Genomic DNA, 19,683 nt, shown 5'->3' on the forward strand with positions numbered 1-19,683 from the left:
TACCTTGTTCTTGTTTTTCTAATCTTTTTCCTTTCCTAAAACCTTGTCTAGTCATAATAGTGGGTGCATTTTGGTTGATGTTATTTGTTAATGTCAAACCTAATTGATCTAGGACATCTCGTCCCCATAAATTTATAGGAAGATGATCCAATACATATGGCTGTATAGTTCCTTCACATCCTTCAGGATCCTTCCAATCTAATACCATTGCACTTCTATGGGGATTAGTTGCCACTCCTAGGCCTCAAAGCATTTGAGTGGCTTGTTGTAATGGCCAATGTTTTGGCCATTCTTGACGAGAGATGATACTAAGGTCTGCACCTGTATCCAGTAGCCCATTAAATTCATGTCCTTGAATATTTAGTTTTAGCATGGGGTGAGAATCTAAATTTAAAGAAAGCATAGCCCAATCTACACCTGTGGAGCCTAATCCCTTGGAACCTCTTTCTACAGTACGACTGGAAAATTTATCATGTAGGCTGGGTATTATTAGTAACTGTGCTATTCTATCTCCTGGTGAAATTACTGATATACCCTTTGGAGAACTGGCTATAATTTTTATTTCACCTTCATAATCGGGATCAATTACCCCAGGACTTATCATAAGTCCTTTTAGAGTAGAAGAGCTGCATCCCAATAATAAGCCTACTGTTCCTTTGGGAAGAGGTCCTTTCACCCCTGTGGGAATGATTTGAACTCCCATCTCTGGAGTTAGTACTGCTCTGGCGGAGGCGCAGATGTCCAACCCTGCGCTCCCTCTGGTTTGTCTGATGAGGGATCTGATGGACAATGTGTCCTGGGCACTACCCTGATGGGGTTGCTGGGTTCCTCCAGTGCTCCGTATATTTGTGGTTTTGGGCCCCGGAGCATTGGGCCCCCCTGTCCATTTTTTTTGGCAATGGAGCCCGATGCCTTTTTCCATGATATCGTGCATAAACACCTGGTCCTTGTTCGTTTTTTGATAATGGAGTACCCTCTATGGTGGTTTGAGAATGGCATTCATTAGCCCAATGTCTCCCTCTACGGCATCGTGGGCAAATACCTGGTATTCTACTCCTTTGATACCTAGTTTTGTTAAACCCTCCTCCAATGGGGCAATTCCTTTTAAAATGTCCTGTTTGTTCACAATTGTAGCATGTTCTTGGCCTGGCATCTAAAGCCTGTTTTACTGCAGCTGCCACAATTTGCCCTTGTTCATTAATGTCTCTGGCATCTAAAGCCTGTTTTACTGCAGCTGCCACGACTTGCTCTTGTTCATTAATGTCTCTACATAATTTAATATATGTGTTTAAATCTTCATGTTTCCATGTTCTAATGATATCTCTGCACCAACGATTCGCTTGCTCATAAGCCAGGTGTTTTAGTAATGGCATTGCTTGTTCTGTATTCCCAAAAACTCTGGTAGCTGTTTGAATAAGCCTATCTACAAATTCAGCATAAGGTTCATTAGCTCCTTGTATTACCTTAGATAATTGGCCTTGTAAACCTCCATGTCCTTGTAAAGTCTTCCATGCCTTAATTGCATCTGCAGCAATTTGTGCGTATACGCCAGGATCATATGCAATTTGTTGCTGCTGATCCTCATAAGGTCCCTTTCCTAACAACATATCTAGATTTCTCTGAGGATAACCAGCTGCTGCATTTCGCCTAGCCGTCTCCTTGCAAAATTCCTCATTGGCAACCTTCCATAACAGGTATTGTCCTCCATTTAGCACAGCTTTACACATATTAGCCCAATCTGCTGGCGTCATGTTCAAGTTGTTAATGGATTCGACCATGCTTACAGTGAAGGGTGCTTGGGAACCATAGGTTGTTACAGCCTCTTTTAGCTGCTTCACTGTTTTGAAATTTAAAACTTGGTAAAATCGCTGCCCTCCTGCCTCAAATACAGGGCATGTTAATATTTGAGATCTTGTCTCAGGATCCCAACTATCAACTGCGGGGGTTGGGGGCCTCCCAGCATATGGAGGTGGCGCTGTTGGTTGGACACTTACGCCCTCTGGTGATAGAAAGGTGTTAGTAGCAGTCTCCTGTAGAGGTGGTGCTGTTGGTTGGACACTTACACCCTCTGGTGATAGAAAGGTGTTAGTAGCAGTCTCCTGTTGTAACTTTCCCCCTGATGGCTTTTTCTGTTTTACACTTTCTTTCTCTGTCTGACTAGCTTGAGAGGCCTTCTCTTTTACTTGAATCTTTTCCTCTGTCTGACTAACTTGAGAGACCTTCTCTTTTACTTGAATCATTATGTCTTCTCCTTCCTCTACCATTGTCTGAACTGAAGGCTTTGGACTAAGCAAACAAGATACGAATGTCCACAATGGCAATGTGCCAACTGGCAGAGTCCCTGGGCTTTTCTTTTCTATTCTTTTTAAATCTTCACCATGATGGTTCCATTGTGATATATTTAACAACTCCTCCTTAAAAAGCCATGGGATACATTTTTGTATTGTATCAACGTATGCCCTGACTGCTCTTGATTTTACTGGGATGCCTCCTTCCTCTAACAATTTACTTAACACTCTTTCAGTTTGTTTTTTACTAATTTCTGATCCCATATTTCTACTATAATACAACCCAACAAGATGACACCAAACAAAACCGAGACAGAATGAAATAAAAAGGGGAACAACAAAAAGTCATTATAGCCTTTCTATCCTCCTGACATGGGCATCCGTCCTTTCTCCCTATCTGTTCCTCAGACGTAAATAGTTTTTCCTCAGATGTGAGCGGTTTTTCTTCCGTCTCACTCATCTCCAGGGACAGGCAACTTAAAACAAAAATGAAGCAAAATAAAAGAGGAATCTTAAAATGGCTACCCATCCTCTCGTCCTGCCCTCAGGGGCGAGCAGTTTCACTTACCCTCAGTCGCTCCCCGTGCGAGCCACCAAATGCCGCAGTCTGGCTGGGCACAATCAGGAGCCACTTGTCAAAAGAAACTAACTTTATTTTTAGAACCACACACGCCAAACAAAACAGCCTCTCAGGAAAAACCCTCAGAGCCTCAACTGCCACCACCGGCTTTCCACAAGCCTCTCTCTCCCACACAAGCTTCTCTCCACCTCCCACAATCCTCCTGCTCTTGAGGCCGATTGGCTGGGTCACGTGGGCGGAGCCAAAAAAGTCCCCCAATGAGCAGCTCCGTGGTCTGAAAGGGCAGGGAAACAGCCCAATGAGCATCACCGCAGAGGAGCCAATCAGCTAGATGTTGCTGGGGCCACTGTGAGCCAATCATCAGCCAGCAGCTGGAAGTTTGCTGGCAGCTGGAAGTTTGCTGGGGCCCCTTTGGCTGTGGCTCTCAACACCAGGCCGTCTGTAGGTCCTGAGCTCCTCTTGGCCACAGTGAGACGGGAACTGCCCTGTGCAGAGTGTGGAGCCTTTCAGAGGAAGCCCTGGGGGGCCCTCCCTGCCTCTTCCCTGGGTGCAGTGGAGGCTGCTGTGGGAGCTGGGGTGCCTGTACCCCCACTGTTGGCCTCTGGAGGCACACCTGTGTCATGGATGCAATGACCTGGGTGATCTGCAGTTCTTGGCCTCCAGGCAAGCTCCTTTGCCCTGGCCTTTGCCCTAAGCCATGGGGACAGTGGGCCACACTGGACGCTCAGCCCACAGTACGTGGAGCGGCAGAGCGGCTGCCCCAGGTGCGGTGGGTGCTGGGCCAGGTGGAGCGTTGCTCAGCTTATGTGCAGGGACGGCTGCCTGCCAAGCCTGGCCACTACAGTCACCGTGGCCGACTCCCGCTCTCCTCCTGGGCTGGCTGCCTCTGACTCCCTTGTGCGTGGCTCCTGCAGAATGGACCCATCACACCTTCCTGAGGATGGCACAGGGGAGAGGAGAGCAGGGAGTGCTCTGGCTCTGGGGAGGCCCCTGAGATCCCTGGTGTGGCTGTCACCTGCCCTGTGTTGGAGGCAGCAGGTATTCTGAAGACGAGGCCTTGGGATGGGGTGGAGCTGGAGACTCCCTCTGCTCCACTGAGTGCCAGGGTGCCATGCTGGCCTCAGGAGGACCCGGCACAGTGTGCTTCGGCAGGCCTGGAGTGGGCAGGCCTGGAGTGCCCCTCCTGGGAGAGGCGCTGTGCGTGACAGGGGTGTCTGGGAACCATGCTGAGCCTGAGAGCATTTCTACCCGAGTTCCCAAGGACAGGCCTCTGCTCCCTCCTGCCAGAGTCCAGCAGAGTGCCTGCCCTGAGCCAGCCTGGGAGACTAGGCTGGCGAGGACAGGGCACCGGAATACGCAGCTTGGCGACTGGCTGGCGGCTGCTCCTTCTGCCTTCCTTGGACCCCTCCCTACAGGACAGGGAAGGGGAGAAAGTGCAAGAATGACCTGACCCTGCAGTGGAGTTTGAGATGGCGTCACAGAGGATGCTCAGATTCCCTGGAGGTTTCCTCGACTCCTCCCACTGCCCCATCTGCCCTAGGACTCCCGGGCTGCACCCAGTTGGGGTGTCTCCGCCAGTGAGGACCACTCGCTGTCTGATCTGTGAGCAGGGGCTGGAATCTCTTTACTGCAGGGGGGTCCTGTGCTCTGTCTCCTGGGAGGAATTGATGTGTAGGACTAGCTGGAGCCAGGCAGTGGCCTGTGCTCTGTATTTGAACATCCCCAAGGAGTCCGCAATCCATTGTCAAGGGTTCTCTTCTTTTTGTCTGCTTTGGTCACCTTTTAACTACAGCTTCTAGAACGTCCTCTGGTCTGTGCTCTGCACACTGCTCCAGTCCTCGGGGTGCATGGGCTGGGACAAGCTGGCTGCCCCTCCACCATCTGTGGCTTCATCAGTAACCCATCTCCTTGGCGAGGGTGCGCACTGTCCACGAGCTCGGGCAGCCATACTAATGTCCTCTGGCTTGTGTTGCCGTGGGCTGAGGCCACCAGCTGCTTGTGTGGAATATGCACGCTGTGGGGAGACGGTGTCCTTCCAGCTGAGGCCACCTGAGGTGCAGTCCTCTCTGCCCCAGTCCCACCTGTATGGTGGCTCCTGGCCTGGCTTCTCCAAGCCCTTCCTCCTCCTCCCCTCCTCCCCTCCTGCCCTCCTCTCCTCCTCCTGTTCCTCCTCCTCCACCACCCCTTCTTGTTCTTTCTTCTCCTCCTCCTCCGCTTCTTTCTCCACCTCTTCCTTCTCCTCCTCCTTCTCCTCCTACTATTCTACTTCCCCTTCTCCTTCCCTTCCTCCTCCTCCACCTCTCCTTTCTCCTATTCTTCCTTCTCCTATTCCTGCTCCTCCTCCTCCTTCTCCTTCTTTTCCTTGTCCTCCTCCACCTCTTCTTCTTCTTCCTTCTCTTCTCCTCCTCCTCCTTCTCTTCTTCTTCCTCCTCCTCCTCCTCCTCCTCCTCCTCCTCCTCTTTCTTGGTATTGGGGACTGGACCCGGGGGTGCTCGACACCTGAGCTCTACTCCAGACCTTTTTATTTTACTTTGACACAGGGTCCCTCTAAGTCACTGAGGCAGGCCTTGAACATGGACCTGGGTGGCTCGGGTCATGGGCATGGCCCCTGCCTCTTACTCTTGGAGGAGGCTTGGTGGCCTAGACACACACTCTTGTCCCCCCTCAGCATCCTGCAGAGGCCACCTGTTGTTGTGGTGTCCAGTGTGGCTGGTGAGAGGCCCAGGTCAGCCCATGTCCTTTGTAGAGGTGATCTGGTGTCCTTGCATGTGCTCAGATGAATAATTTCCAAAATTAACTGCCAAAAGCCACTGAAGAGGAATAATAGTTAAAATGTCACTGAAATCTCTACCTTGAAATAGAGTTGGACATTCTATGTGTTGGGGGGAAGTGGCCAGGGCTGGGGGAAAACTTGCCTGGTGTCCGTACCGCAGTCCTGTCTGGGGATGGGCCTGAGCTATGGCCGCTCTCCACCTGACTCTGCATGCCACCTCTCTTCAGTCTGCAGTCTCTAATGGGCTCTGCGTGTCCCTCAGTCACCCCCCCCCCAAGTCTCTTTCCCTCAGGCTCATTCCACTGTTGACCTGAAATCTCCTTTTAAATTTTGCTTCTTTCCATGGCCTTGGCCAGGTCCCATGTGCCTCTGTGTCCTGTCCTTCTTGGGCACAGCACTTGGGTTCTGGTTTTCCTCATGGCTCCTGTCACTGCGTCACTCGCCGTGGGCCTGAAGTCACTTGTGGAGCTCTGGGGCGGTGCTTTCCTGGGAACAGGCTGTTGCTGGCTGCTTTTCCTGCTGTCTGTGAGGCTGACACAGTTCCCGTTCACGCGCATTCCTGTTGCCTGAAGCTCACTCCTCTGGCTGGCTCTTTGTGGGACCTCCTTGGTTGGGCAGGAGAGCAGTTTGGGGGTTCCATTCTTGCTCTGGGGTCACAGTGGACTAAGGACTGTGTCCTGGACATGTGTCCCCTAGCGCATCTCTGCAGGCCAGCGGCTCTGCACCTCAGAGCCCACGGGCGACGTCTCTGTGCCTTGCTCGCTCATCCTGAGGCCTCTGCCACACCGGCAGGTCACACCTGTGCTGGGTTCCCTGTGTTCTGTTTCCTACATTAACGGTGTCCACTGTGGCTGGTGAGAGGAGTTCATCCAGGGAAACCAGAGCACGTGCTGAAGGGGCGTCTCCGCCGTGTTCATGGCCCCAACCCGGACTGAAGAAAGGAGGGGAAACATGCCCATGTGTCGGTGGAGGCTGCTCGGCCTCCCAGAGGTTCTGTCCTTGCAGCCCGTGATGAACCCCAAGAGCATCAGGCCAAAGGAATGAGGGCAGGCACAGCACGCAGTCCCACCTGCTAGTGGAGCCTGAAGAAGAAAAGGGTGGTGCCCAGGCTGGGAGTGGGCGGAGGGTGAGGGAGGGCAGAGACACACTCCATTAGGGGCCAGGGCTCAAGGCGCTGTCTTACAACATAGTGGCTGCAGGTGATGACAATGTAACTTTATGTATTTATTTTTTTGTACCAGGGATTGAACTCAGAGGCGTTCAACCAGTAAACCACATCCCCAGCCCTTTTAACTTTTTATTTTGAGACAGAGTCTAGCTAAGTTGCTTAGAGCCTCACTAAATTGCTGAGCCTGGCCTTTAACTTGTGATTCTCTGGCCTTACCTCCCTAAACTGCTGGGATTTCAGGCATGTGCCACAGCACCCGGCATGTAACATGTCCTTGAAACTCTCTAAGAGAGTAGAATTTAAGTGTTCTTATCACAAAGAATAATTATGCATCTATTAATTGGTTCATTGTGGCCATTGCACAAAAATGTATACATCTATATCATCAAAAAATAAATTAGTTCAAAAACAAAAAAAAAAAAACAAAAAAACAACCCAACTCTACATTCTGCCTCTGCAGAGTGTTGTAGTCAGCCTTTTTGCTTCTGTGATTAAAAAACAAAACAAAACAAACCACCCTGGCAAGGACAATTTTAGAGCAGGAAAGTGTATTTGGCTCATGGTTTCAGAGGTCTTAGTCCATAGACCACCAACACCGCAGCTCTGGGCTTGAGGTGACGCAGAACGTCATGGTAAAAGGGCGTGGCCACCAGGAAGCAGAAAGAGCTCCTGCTCAACAGGGACAAAGTGTGACCCAAAGGCACACCCAGTGACCTATTCCTCCAGCCACACCGTACCTGCCTGGAAGGAGGAGAATGTGATGTAAGTCGATACCAGAAGAGACTCTACACAGATGTTTCTATGGCTTAATCTTGTCACCTTTCCCAGCCTGTGCTGAGTCCTGGGTGATGATCTCTGTGGGCTGCTCATCCTAGGGGCTCGGGGCTCAGTGGCTTTGTCTGGATATGGAGACCCCTAAGGCAAGTGCTGGACCTCATTCTGGACAGGTCTGTAGGGCCCTTGGCCACCCTATCCCCCACCCTCATTCCCTTGCAAGTGTGGCTGCAGGGACACTGCAGGGAGCTGCTACACAGCCACTCTGACCTCCTGCAGCACAACCCTCGATAGCGCACCAGGTCCCGTTAGGCTGGCATGATGGTGCTGCCATATGGCAGCCTCTGTGGCTCTGGGTTCTGCCTGAGCCACTAGGTTGTGCTTTGTATGTGCAGCAGCACTGGGTCTGGGGAAGCAAGGCTGCTGCACTTCAGCTCTGCCCCTTGTTACTTTTGGTGGTCCCTCTAGAGGTTCTAACACAGCTGTTCTGCCTGGCATACACCTGGGTCCTGCCTGCCACATGCTGCAGCCTGTTAGCTCCAGGTCTCGGTGCTGTATGTATGCTGTCACGTACACTCACAGCTCCACCACCTCACCCTGATGCCTGTGTGCCCACCTTCTAAAGGCACAGGGAAGAAAGCAAGCATGGGTCTCCTGTACCTGCACAGTGTGCTTCTGACCCCCGGCGTGTGGGGGTCCCTGCACACCAAGCAAAGACAACAGCTCTGCAGTAGCAGCAGCAGCAGCAGCAGCAACAGCCGGGGTCCCCTGATCCTATGGGACCTGGTGCTGTCCACCTGGAGACTTGAGATGGAGGGCTGGGACCTACTAGGTGGCTTCTGATCTGTGGCTCTGATGAGTGGCTGTCAGTCAGGCTTCCCATGACCCTCTTGGGATGAGGCCCTGGTGTGTGCAGGGCAGCCCCAGGTTGGCACAAAGCTGCATTTGCCCCTGTGCTGTTCTGTGCAGAACAGGAGGGAAGGAGGGCCTGGCAGGAAGGGGTGGCCGGAAGGGGGCTCTCCCGGAGCTGGCCCGGAACTTATCTGCTTCCTGTGAGCTGAGGTGCCCAGGGGGAGGGTGGCATCTCTTGTGCCCTAGTCTGGCTGAGCTCCAGGCTCCAGGAGGGCAGGGCATTGGGTCTCTGAACCTGGACGGTGGGGTCAGGCTGCTCTGGGCCCACTGCCCCCACCTGCAAGCAGCACTGGCTCCTTCTCTCAGGAAGGGAGGCAGGGGAGTGGCACCTGAGTCCTGCAGGTGGAGGCCCCAGACCCTTTAGGGCGGGTGTGGGCTGTGGTGCCCAGCTGCCGTGGGCAGTTCTGGACAGAGCTCTTCTCACTGTGGTCGTCCCAGCTATATCCACTGTGATTCAGGGCTGCTCAGAATCTGTTCAGGACGTCAGGCCTTTCCTGGTGAGCAGTAAGTAAGGGTCTCACGTGAGTAGGGCTGGGGTGTCAGCTGGGCTCTGGTTGGCTTCCGGGCAGGTTTTATGTGTGACATGTGGCACTGTGTGTACCCGCTACTATAATATGCACAGTGTCTCAGGCCTGCACAAATTCCCTTCCGCCTGCCAGGAGGCCCAGCACAGGGAGGGGTGCCTCCTGGCTGCAACGTGAGTAGGGGGATGTCTCCTGGCCTGAGTTCCGAGTTCTGGCATGGGCTGTCCTTGTTCTCCTTGAGTGCAGAGTGGGCGTGGAGTCCTTGGGGAGGTGTCGGCTGGCCTGCACTCTGACCCAAATGCCTCCTCTTGATGTGGAGCTGTCCTGGGGTGCTTCTGGCTTGCTGGGACCCTGTGGGGCCAGCTACTCCACCTCACAGTAACATAAACACCAGCAGAAACTCCAGGCCTGTGGGGTCCCTGTAGGTGGGCTCAGTGTCCCTCTTGGTCCTGTCCGGTTGTGAGGAGGTGTCCCTGGACCACTGGGTTCTTCTCTCCTGAGCTCTAGAAATTTTTGGTCTCAGCGCAACTGGCTCCCCTGGGGCATTTGGCCGAGTCCTGTTAGTGCAGGTCAGCTCCCTGCCACCCTGTCCTCCTCCCAGGTCTCAGCTTGGGCTGGCCAGGTGAGAGCCAAAGCTCCAGTCCAGTCCTTGGGGCTCCAGTGTCCAGCCAAGTCGCCCTCTTGAGCTGTGGTCCAGGTGCCGTGGGGTGTCGGGTCCATCCAGTCTGAGGGGACTAGTGCTTGACTGGTCACTTTTAGGTGAGGGCTGGGCTTGTCAAGGGGCTTTTTGTCCTGGCCTGAGCCATTGGGGGGTGTCCCACTGTGAGAGAATCCCTTGCAGACCCTTCCTCCAGCCCCCCAGCACTGGGCACGGGGTGAGCCTGTTGGCCCCAGTGCAATGGTGGGAGCCAGGGTGGGTGAACTCAGTTGAGCACCTGGACTCAACTGAGTGTAGTTGGAGGCCCCAGACCCTTTAGGGTGGGTGTGGGTTGTGGGTCTTGGAGTGTGGAGCTGGCAGCTCGGTTGGGTTCCGCTGGTGAGTGGAGTGTGGTGGATGGTGTGTGGGTGTGGGGTGGGGTGCACAGTGTGGGCGTAGGGTGAGCGTGGGGCATCTGCTGTTGCTGGCAGGCAGGCTGTGACCAGGGACTGGGCAGAGCCAGTGCACAGGTCCACCCCCATCCTGGAGGCTGCTCTAGACAGGGCCTTTAAAAGTCTTTCTGCTCCTTATTATCACAGTAATCTTGGTTAAAAGATGCTAGAAATATTCTTGCCATTGCTTGAATATTTTACCTTGAAAATTCTCCACTAGATCATCACCTTTAAGTCTCAAGGCATGGGAAAAAAATAAGTCAACTTCTTTTCCAGAATATAACATGGTTGTCTCTAGTTCAACTTTTAAGAGAATCTTCCTTTTCCTTTGAAATCTCTTGAGCCTTGTCTTTACTGTCTCCAGTTTTATTGTTACTGCTGTTGACCAGTGATGAGTCCTTGCTTCCCCAATGTTGAAGAATAACACCAAAGAAGCCCGCTGAGGCAAGGTCAGAGTAGAAATTAGAAGTTTATTAAAGGACAGCAGAAAAGACTTCTCCCGGAGGAAGAAAGGGACCCAAGAGGTGGAATCCATGGAAGTGCTGTTGTTTCCCCTTTTTATAGTTTTGGTGATGGAATGTAAGGGGGAAGGGTTTGGGACACAGGTGGGCCAAACAAGTAATCTGGGCAGGAAGGACTTCATTAACACTTCTTTGGGATGGGCTATCTCCCATTCTGTTGGGGGCTGTTTCCTTGGTTCCATTAACATTCCTTTGGGGTGGACTTTGGCCTAGGGCCTTTCCATTCCATGAGTTGTTCTGCATTTCCAATCATTATCAGCATGGCCTCCATTTTAGATTTCACTGATATTAGACCCAATTTACCTAACTACACTGACTACCTAATTTTAAATCTGGCTTCATTCCCCCCTCTAATTTTGGGAACTCCTTAGTGCTATAAGGAAAGGGGGCAAAGACCCTTCTGGCTTCTTCAGGCTGAAAAGGGATGATGTGGGGGAAGCAGTTTGGAGTCCCCTTTAAAAATAGGGTCCATGATAAAAGTCCCATTGAGAAGTAATAGGCTGGAGGGCCATGTGAGTGATGGGTGGTGTATAAGAGAAACAAGAATTCATTAGTACTGGAACCAGATTGATGCAGCAATAAATGCCACAGAACAGGAACATGCCAATGAGTATGATGCCAAAGTCAGAGACTAACAATGTTTTCCACCAGGAAGTACCAGAGAACCAGGAGCTAAGATATTGTTTCCATGACAAAGTTGCTGAGGACATGGCTTCTATCTGAGAATGTAAATCTTTAAGGATATTGGTCAGGGATGTAAACACAACATTTAAGTTTTAGGGTTACAGATGTTCTTTCCCTTAACATATAGTTTAATAATTTAATGTCATCTGATCTTGCAAAATCCTTTTACTAGTATGACCTCTGTGTCTAATAGAGAAATCTTTAATTCTGTTATTTAGGGCTGGATAACCATACTAGCAAACGCTAAGCCTACCTGTGTAGGTTATGAATATTTGTAGGCCTCAAACTAAAAACTGCTCTTGCAGTTCCTTTTAATAGTTATCAGGCATTTTTGTCTGAGAATCTCTTTTGCAGCCTCCAGTTTACTTATTCTTGGAAGTTACATTTAACTATTATTATCATTTAAAATGCCCAGGAATAGCTGTGTTTTGGCTTTGACTGTCTTTGCTAAGTGTTTAAGATGAAGTAGTCAAACTGACTTTTGTTTCTATCTATTGTTAACAGTCAGCTGAGTTTGCCTGGGAGTCCTGGGGGAACTTTACAGCAGCTTCTCAGTTCTGCTAGTGCCATTTGCGCTAGGATGGGTCCAGGCCTTGCTTGACCATGTGGCTTCCCATGGAAGCATCAGGGATGTCTCCCTTTTCTGATGACCCTCCTCTTCACAGCAAATGCACTGATTGGCTTTTTGTCCTCCAGTGGTCTCATTAATCTCCCTGATCGGGAGGTTATGTGGCCCAGTGTTGCAAAGCTCTTTGGAGATATCCCCTGTTCCCTGGATTCAGACTGACTCAGAGGGCAAGAGCCAAACATTGGTTTTCTTGGCCCTTTTAATTTAACTTTAATTTTAAAACTTAATCTTAAACATCCATCAAATAAGTTTCAACAGCCTTATATTAAGAGTACTGGGCTTTAATGTGTATCTCTCTCTCCTGTAGGTGATAACTCCTTATCTTAAATTAATCCAGGTTGTGTGTTCTGTGCAAAACATTAACAGGCAATCTTTAGACCATTTATAAGAAAACTACAAAATAAAATTATCAAGAGTAAAAACGTATTTAGTTCATATAATAGCTACCTTGAATTTTGGTGGAGTTATACATTATATCCCCTGTTTGAGACCCTGGTAATCTTGACAAAAACCAACTTTTGGACACAACTTTAAATGTACTGAAATCTGGCCTACTTCTTTCATCGTCACTTTCACATGCAGTGAGATGGGACACAGAGCCTTATCTCAGGTAAGGCGGGGTTCTTCATAAATCTTAAGTACTGTAGTTCTGAAACTGATCTTTGCTTTTTTAAACATCATTTTACAAAGCCTACATAAATTGTTGCTCAAGTTCACATGAATATTAGCTAACACAATATAATATCACACCTAAAACATGAATTAAAGAAAAGCTGAAAGCTTTTAACCTTTTGTAGAAAAGTAGCAAAGTACTTTTGTGTTTTGCAATAAAACCTTTACATAGATTAGGCTCTCATTAACTTAAAAATACATTTAAATTGTATCTCAGTGTAAAAAGTAACAACTTTACATAACTTATTGATAACAAGTCCAGTTATAGAACACAAATGATGTAAATAAATCTCCAACATGTTTTTCTTTTAACCCTAAAATTACCATACAACTTTAGAACACAGCTTGATATAAGGCTCTTTCAAAAGCTTCTACCTTACAGACTTGTATACCTGGAAGATATGAACACATTAATAGCACCACAATTACATTGATGTTTTCATATTAACCAAGTTTAGCTTTTAAAGAAATAACATAGCACAATTCTCTAAAACAACAGCACTTGTTTAACCAGCTGTTTAATTTCTTTAAGATTATTTGCTCAAAAACTTACACTTATAACCAACTTACACAGACCTTCTTTATCACTTACTTAAACCCTCTTAATTACTTGATCACAGAGACTCTCTTATCCAGAAACACATTTTCCCTCTATTAAATCCATACCTAGAACCATCTAGTTTCTCTTTTTCATCTGTTAACCTCCTTCTGTTCACATTTTGAAACAATACTTGTAAATTTTTGAATTTAGGCAGATTATTTCACAGACATCAACATTTTATTAGGGCCTTTTTTGAACACCTAGGAAAACTTATAAGCTTAATTTTAAAGACATCTTTTCTTTATTCTATTTATCAAATTTAAATTGAGGCATTTGAATCACGTGAATCAAAGATATTTGGATCCATTGTTTTTTAATTTTTCATGAGCGCTCCACATATATCTATCAATTGTCATATCCCTGCATGATATATGGACATACACACATACATACCGACGTACAACATGTAACACAAGTGTAACACATAACACAATAGTAAAGGCCTTGTAGCTTTTTCTCAGGTGAAATCTCATTGCAATGTTTATTTTTTAAAAAAACTCCAGTTGATCAAAAATAGAACTTATCAGAAAAACATTAACTTGTCTGTAGGATCAAAATCATGAGCTCAAAAAAAATACAAAATCTAAGAAAAGCAACAGTCCTAGAAAAAATTGACAGGCTAGTAATTAGTAAATGCCATACAATTTACTCTTTGGTTTAATCTATTTTGAGTTCAGATAAAAGACACCTTTACTTTTTTTCCCTTGGGCCTCAGATCTGTCTCCTACTGAGCTCCAGGCTTCTTCTATTTGCATTTCAACTTGAGTCCTGGCTGAGGTCTGGAAGGAACTGGGAAAACTGAATTCTGAGGAGAAGCCTCATGCCTAAGGCATTTTAACCATAAGTCCCAATTTTCAGGTTTGGATGTTGAAAATTATGATACAAGTTTAAGATATAATTTTCAAAATCTTATAGCTTTACATCTTCCTACACTAGAAAAACTTGCTCACACAAAACTGAAAATAGGATGTTAATAATATAAAAGCTACCATCAGAAGAAATTTCAGGATCATTGAGCCACATCCTTTGCTCTGAAGTTCCTAAGGTATTAAATTACATTAAATCACCTGAAAAAATTTTAAAAGAGAACCACACACTACTATGTATATCCACAATGAAGCTTTAACAATTTCCAAGACTGTTGCTCTTCAATGTTATTGTAATAAGTCAGACCAACATCCCAATCCAACACTTTCCTTTTCTAAATCTTACACACTGAGGGGAACAGATACCATATCATAATTTATTATCCTTGCCCAAGTTAATGCACTGGTACACCTAGTGAAATCTTCTCAGTCTACCCAGTTCAAGAATTGATGAAAAAATAAAACTAAATGATTGGGAGTTACTTGCCAACTTGGAAATAGAGTTCTTTTAATTTTCTATCCTAAGTATTTAAGTTCTCTGGCATGAATTATCTGAAATCACAAACTAAACAATTACCTAACCCCAACTTTTAACTGCAAGATTATGCAATGCTTCCAACTCATTTAGATACCAGATTGTTACAATAAAAAATCATCTTTTAGATACACATTCAGCCAAGATCATCCCCAAGAAACAATCTATAATAACCTTTAAAACAGACCAGATAAGAGAAAAATTTCCCCAGGTTTCTAACTCCCATTTAATTATGACTCCTACATCAGTGGCACTATAGATTTCCCCATGAGTGGACCAGATGTTTTCACATAGGTGCAACTATAGGTGTAAAATCAAGGGTCTCAGTGTGGTGACTTTCCTGCATTCAGTGTCCCCTTCTTTTTAAGTAGACAGAGAAGGAGCAATCCTTACAGTGCAGGGAAGAAATGAGGAGGTTCCCCAAAGTGAAATGGCTTTGGCAGCTGCTGGGAGTCCCTCAGTCTCCCCTTTTACTTACAGGATTAACTCCTTTGGTTAGATCCAATCCCAGGCAATCTGGCATATCTCCTAACTTTCCAGTAGAGTCAGTTTTTATCTGCCTTAGTTCTTGAAGGGGGAAGGGGGTATGTACTTTGATCAGCCCAAATTCTCCTTCTGGCATCTCCTGGAGAGGTAATATAATTGGTTTGCCTGTCGGGGCAGATGCAGAGAGGCCAGCAAATAGAGATTTTGTGGGTCCTCCTGATTGTTTTTCCTCAGTGAGTCCCCAAGATTTTTTCTCTTCATGGCAGACATCATAGGTAAGTCTACTTTACACTGTTGGCATAATTTAGGATGTTCCCTTAGAGCAAAGAAAATCTGAATATATGGCACCTCACACCATTTCCCTTTTTTGTAAACTTTATCAAAGTGTAAAACTGTATTAAAATTGATATTTCCCTCTGGTGGCCAGGTTTCTCCATCAGAGAGTTTGTATTGAGGCCAGGCCAAGAAAATGAGGCGCTTTTTCTTGAGCGTCTGAGGGTCAAATCTATCCCAATTTTTCAATACGCAGGCTAGTGGTGCACCTGGCATATTGGAGAGAGAGAAGCTCCCATCTGAGTGAGAAGAAAACAGGACTCAGGCGCCCCCGCCGCGCCAGAGAAAACTGTTCTCATTAGGGACATCTCCCTAAGCTTGAGCTTCCTAAAGGGTCCAGAAAACCCGTCTCTGACCTTTCTTTGCCAAGGGTGTTTCTGGTCCCCTTTGGCAAAATGCTAGGGTCTCAGTTGGCCCTGTGCCAGAGACCCTGGGAGGATTCAGACTTAAGGGCATTACTGCTTATCCTCCTGGCCACTAAAAACCCATTGCAAAAGATAATCATGCACTCCTTTGTTGCCTTTGCTCTGTAGACTAAAGGAATGGCCTAAGGGTTAAGGGAAATCTACCCATTGTAAGGTAGTGCTTTCTATCAGAGATTTCTATCAGAGGAGTTGATTCTAAAAATGTCTTTCTAGCAGCTTAAAGAGAACACAGCTCATTTTAAACATTGGGGCGGTAAAACAGACTAGTGAAAGTTACCTATGCATCTTAGGGAACCTGGGCAGATTTTAGTAATTATCCCATGCCTTTGTCTCAGTCCTACAACCTGAATTGCTAACATTTCTGACCTGCAAAGGAAGGGGAGCATCCAGGAGGAATGGATGCGAGGTTGGGAGTGTTGAGTAGCCCATACAGAAGCAAATGTGATTGGGGCTTTCTCTCAGTGCCATTCATCTACCAATCACCCTAGATACCCCTTAGGGCTGTCAGGAGGGGGCTCAAGAGAAAGGAACCTTAGGAATACGTCTGAGTGTAGCCCAGACCATAATTCCGTGGTTTTTCCAAACTCCTTCCTCCAACTCCACGCATCAAAGGAAGATCAGGAATTGGGACACTGTATACTCACGCCAATTGCTCTCCGGACCCAGACAGAAAAGTTGGAAGCGGCTTTGGCAGAACCCAACATGCCTGCTCTGTATTGAACAGGTGATTGAGAGCTGCCTAGGCCGGGAAACCTCTCACCCGAGTCTTGAAGAGAGGCGTCTGCACTAATTGCGTTTAAGTAGCCGTCGGGTGCCCATCTTACCCTCCAGAAAGAAAGAGAGAGAAAGATGCACCTCAAACAGACATAGGGTGCGTGGAGAGGCGCTTACCTCGGTGTAGGTGTAGAGTCTCCGTGGGACCTCCAATATGTTACCACTGTTGACCAGTGACGAGTCCTTGCTTCCCCAATGTTGAAGAATAACACCAAAGAAGCATGCTGAGCAAGGTCAGATAGAAATTAGAAGTTTATTAAAGGACAGCAGAAAAGACTTCTCCTGGAGGAAGAAGGGGTCCCAAGAGGTGGAATCCTTGGAAGTGGGGTTGACTCCCCTTTTTATAGTTTTGGTGATGGAATGTAAGGTGGAAGGGTTGGGACACAGGTGGGCCAAACAAGTAATCTGGGCAGGAAGGACTTCATTAACACTTCTTTGGGATGGGCTATCTCCCATTCTGTTGGGGGCTGTTTCCTGGGTTCCATTAACATTCCTTTGGGGTGGACTTTGGCCTAGGGCCTTTCCATTCCATGAGTTGTCCTGCATTTCCAGAATCATTATCAGCATGGCCTCCATTTTAGATTTCACTGATATTAGACCCGATTTACCTAACTACATTGACTACCTAATTTTAAATCTGGCTTCACTATTGGCATTCTGGTCTTCTGGGATCCCACCAGATTTGCCCAATAAACTCTGCTTACAACATTCTGAAGTATTTCCAGCTTGTATCACTAATGTTTCCAAAATTTCTCCCTCCGCAAACCAGCTCCAAAAACTTCTGAACCACATGGTCAGGTTAGTCACAGTAATGACCCCACTCCTGGTACCAACTCCTGTTTTAGTCATTGTTTTCATCAGTGTGGCTAAGAGAACTGACAAGGACAATTAGAGAAGGTAAAAAGTTTATTTTGGATCATGGTTTCAAAAGGTCTCAGTCCCTAGATGGCTGACTCCATTGCTCTGGGCCCAAGGTAGGCAGAACCTTATGGTGAAAAGTATGGTGGGGAGAAGTAGCTTAGGATGTTGCAATCTGGAAACAGAGAAAGACTAAACTTAGCCCACCAGGGACAAAATATAAACCCCAACGTCATGCTCAATGACCCACCTTCTCTAGCTACACCCTTCCTGCTTATAGGTATCATCTAGTTAATATATTCAAGTGGATTAACTCACTGACTCGGTTAAGGCTCTCATAAACCCATCATTTCCCCTCTAAACTTTCTTGCGTTTTTTCACACAAGAATTTTCAGGGCACAAATTATATTTAACTTATAAAGCCTGGAAGGGGGAGAATGTGATGTAAGTTGATACCAGATGTGACTCTACACAGATGTTTCTATGCCTTAATCTTTGTCACCTTTCCCAGCCTGTGCTGAGTCCTGGGTGATGATCACTGTGGGCTGTTCATCCTAGGGGTTCGGGCTCAGTGGCTTTGTCTGGATATGGAGTCCCCAAAGGCAAGTGCTGGACCTCATTCTGGACAGGTGTGTAGGGTTCTTGGCCACCTTATCCCCCACCCTCATTCCCTTGAAAGTGTGGCTGCAGGGACACTGCAGGCTGCTGGACAGCCACTCTGACCTCCTGCAGCACAACCCCGGAGGGGGCACCAAGTCCCGTTAGGCTGGCATGATGGTGCTGTCATATGGCAGCCTCTGTCGCTCTGGGTTCTGCCAGAGCCACTAGGTTGTGCTTTGTAAGCGCAGCAGCACTGGGCTGGGGAAGCAAGTCTGCTGCACTTCAGCTCTGCCCCTTGTTACTTTTGGTGGTCCCTCTAGAGGTTCTAACACAGCTCTTCTGCCTGGCATGCACCTGGGTCCTGCCAGCCACATGCTCCAGCTTGGTGGCCCCAGCTTTCTGTGCCGTATGTATGCTGTCACGTACACTCACAGCTCCACCACCTCACCCTGATGCCTGTGTGCCCACCTTCTAAAGGCACAGGGAAGAAAGCAAGCATGGTCTCCTGTGCTTGCACAGTGTGCTTCTGACCCCCGGCGTGTGGGGGCTCCCTGCACACCAAGCAAAGCCATCAGCTCTGCAGCAGCAGCAGCAGCAGCAGCAGCCGGTGTCCCCTGATCCTATGAGACCTGGCACTGTCCACCTGGAGACTCTCAGGTCAAGGACTGGGCCCTTCTAGGTGGCCCGTGACCTGTGGCTCTGACGAGTGGCTATCAGTCAGACTTCCCATGAACCCTCTTGGGATGAGGGCCTGGTGCGGCTCCCAGACCTGGGGACTCTTGCTGTGGGCGGGTTACTGTGAAGTCATCACCGGTTTTCAGAAGAGGCTGCAGGAAGGCACAGGAAGGGTGCAGGTCCCCTGCCTCGGGCACGCCACCCTCCTGGCACCTCCTGATTCAGTGACAGAAGTTCCCCCTTGGGTCTCCCGGAGGCTCTAGCGTGCAGGCAGGATCCAGTGCGCTGGCCATGGATGGCCCCTCAGCCTTCAGCCCCTCTCCCCTCCCTGGGGCTGGGGGCAGGTGGGTGGAAGTCCTGACCCTGAGATCTGACCCTGCCAAGGCCCCAGCCACACCTCACTGTCACACGGGGACTCTCAGCACTGGCCATCCCAAGTTCAGGAGCCAGCCCCAGGACCAGAGGGGAAGGCGAACCGCGCTGCAGAGCTCTGCTCCTGGGCTCCAGGAGGCGCTGTCGCGCCCCGCGGGTACCATGTTCTGTCGTGGGTGAGTGAAGTCATTCAAATACATAATTCCATTGTCATATTCTATACAAGTCGGATAAACAGAAATAAACAAGTCAATCCTACATGTCCATTATTCACGTGTAAATCTGTATATTTACGTAGAGTTTGTTCTGGGGAAGAGTGTCCCCCAGTTTGTGCATGTGGAAAATGGATTTTAAATGCAGTTTTGCTGATCATAAAGTTCTTGGATCATGTTTTGTTTTCAGTAGAATTTTATAGACATGGATCACCTTATTTATTTATTTATTTTTTGGAGAAATCTGAGGCTAAGTGGGTTTTCCCTGTAGAAGGGATTGGATGTTCCTGCTTTGAGGGAGATGCAGAGTCCTGGGCAGTCAGGGGAAGGTTA

At 48.0% G+C, this 19,683-nt stretch overlaps 1 long non-coding RNA gene and 1 gene segment (V, D, J or C); one reads left to right on the top strand and one right to left on the bottom strand.

Moving 5' to 3' along the window:
- The window catches only part of LOC124098269 (Ig mu chain C region membrane-bound form-like), a 167,622-nt gene that overhangs the window by 78,484 nt on the left and 69,455 nt on the right, over window positions 1-19,683 (bottom strand).
- LOC124098277 (uncharacterized) overlaps window positions 1-19,683 on the top strand; it is a 65,530-nt gene that overhangs the window by 37,747 nt on the left and 8,100 nt on the right. The window lies entirely within an intron of this gene.

This window comes from Marmota monax, unplaced genomic scaffold (assembly GCF_021218885.2).
Source record: "Marmota monax isolate L192 unplaced genomic scaffold, Marmota_monax_Labrador192_F-V1.1 WCK01_AAM20220418_F8-fsc00190, whole genome shotgun sequence".
Taxonomy (NCBI): domain Eukaryota; kingdom Metazoa; phylum Chordata; class Mammalia; order Rodentia; family Sciuridae; genus Marmota; species Marmota monax.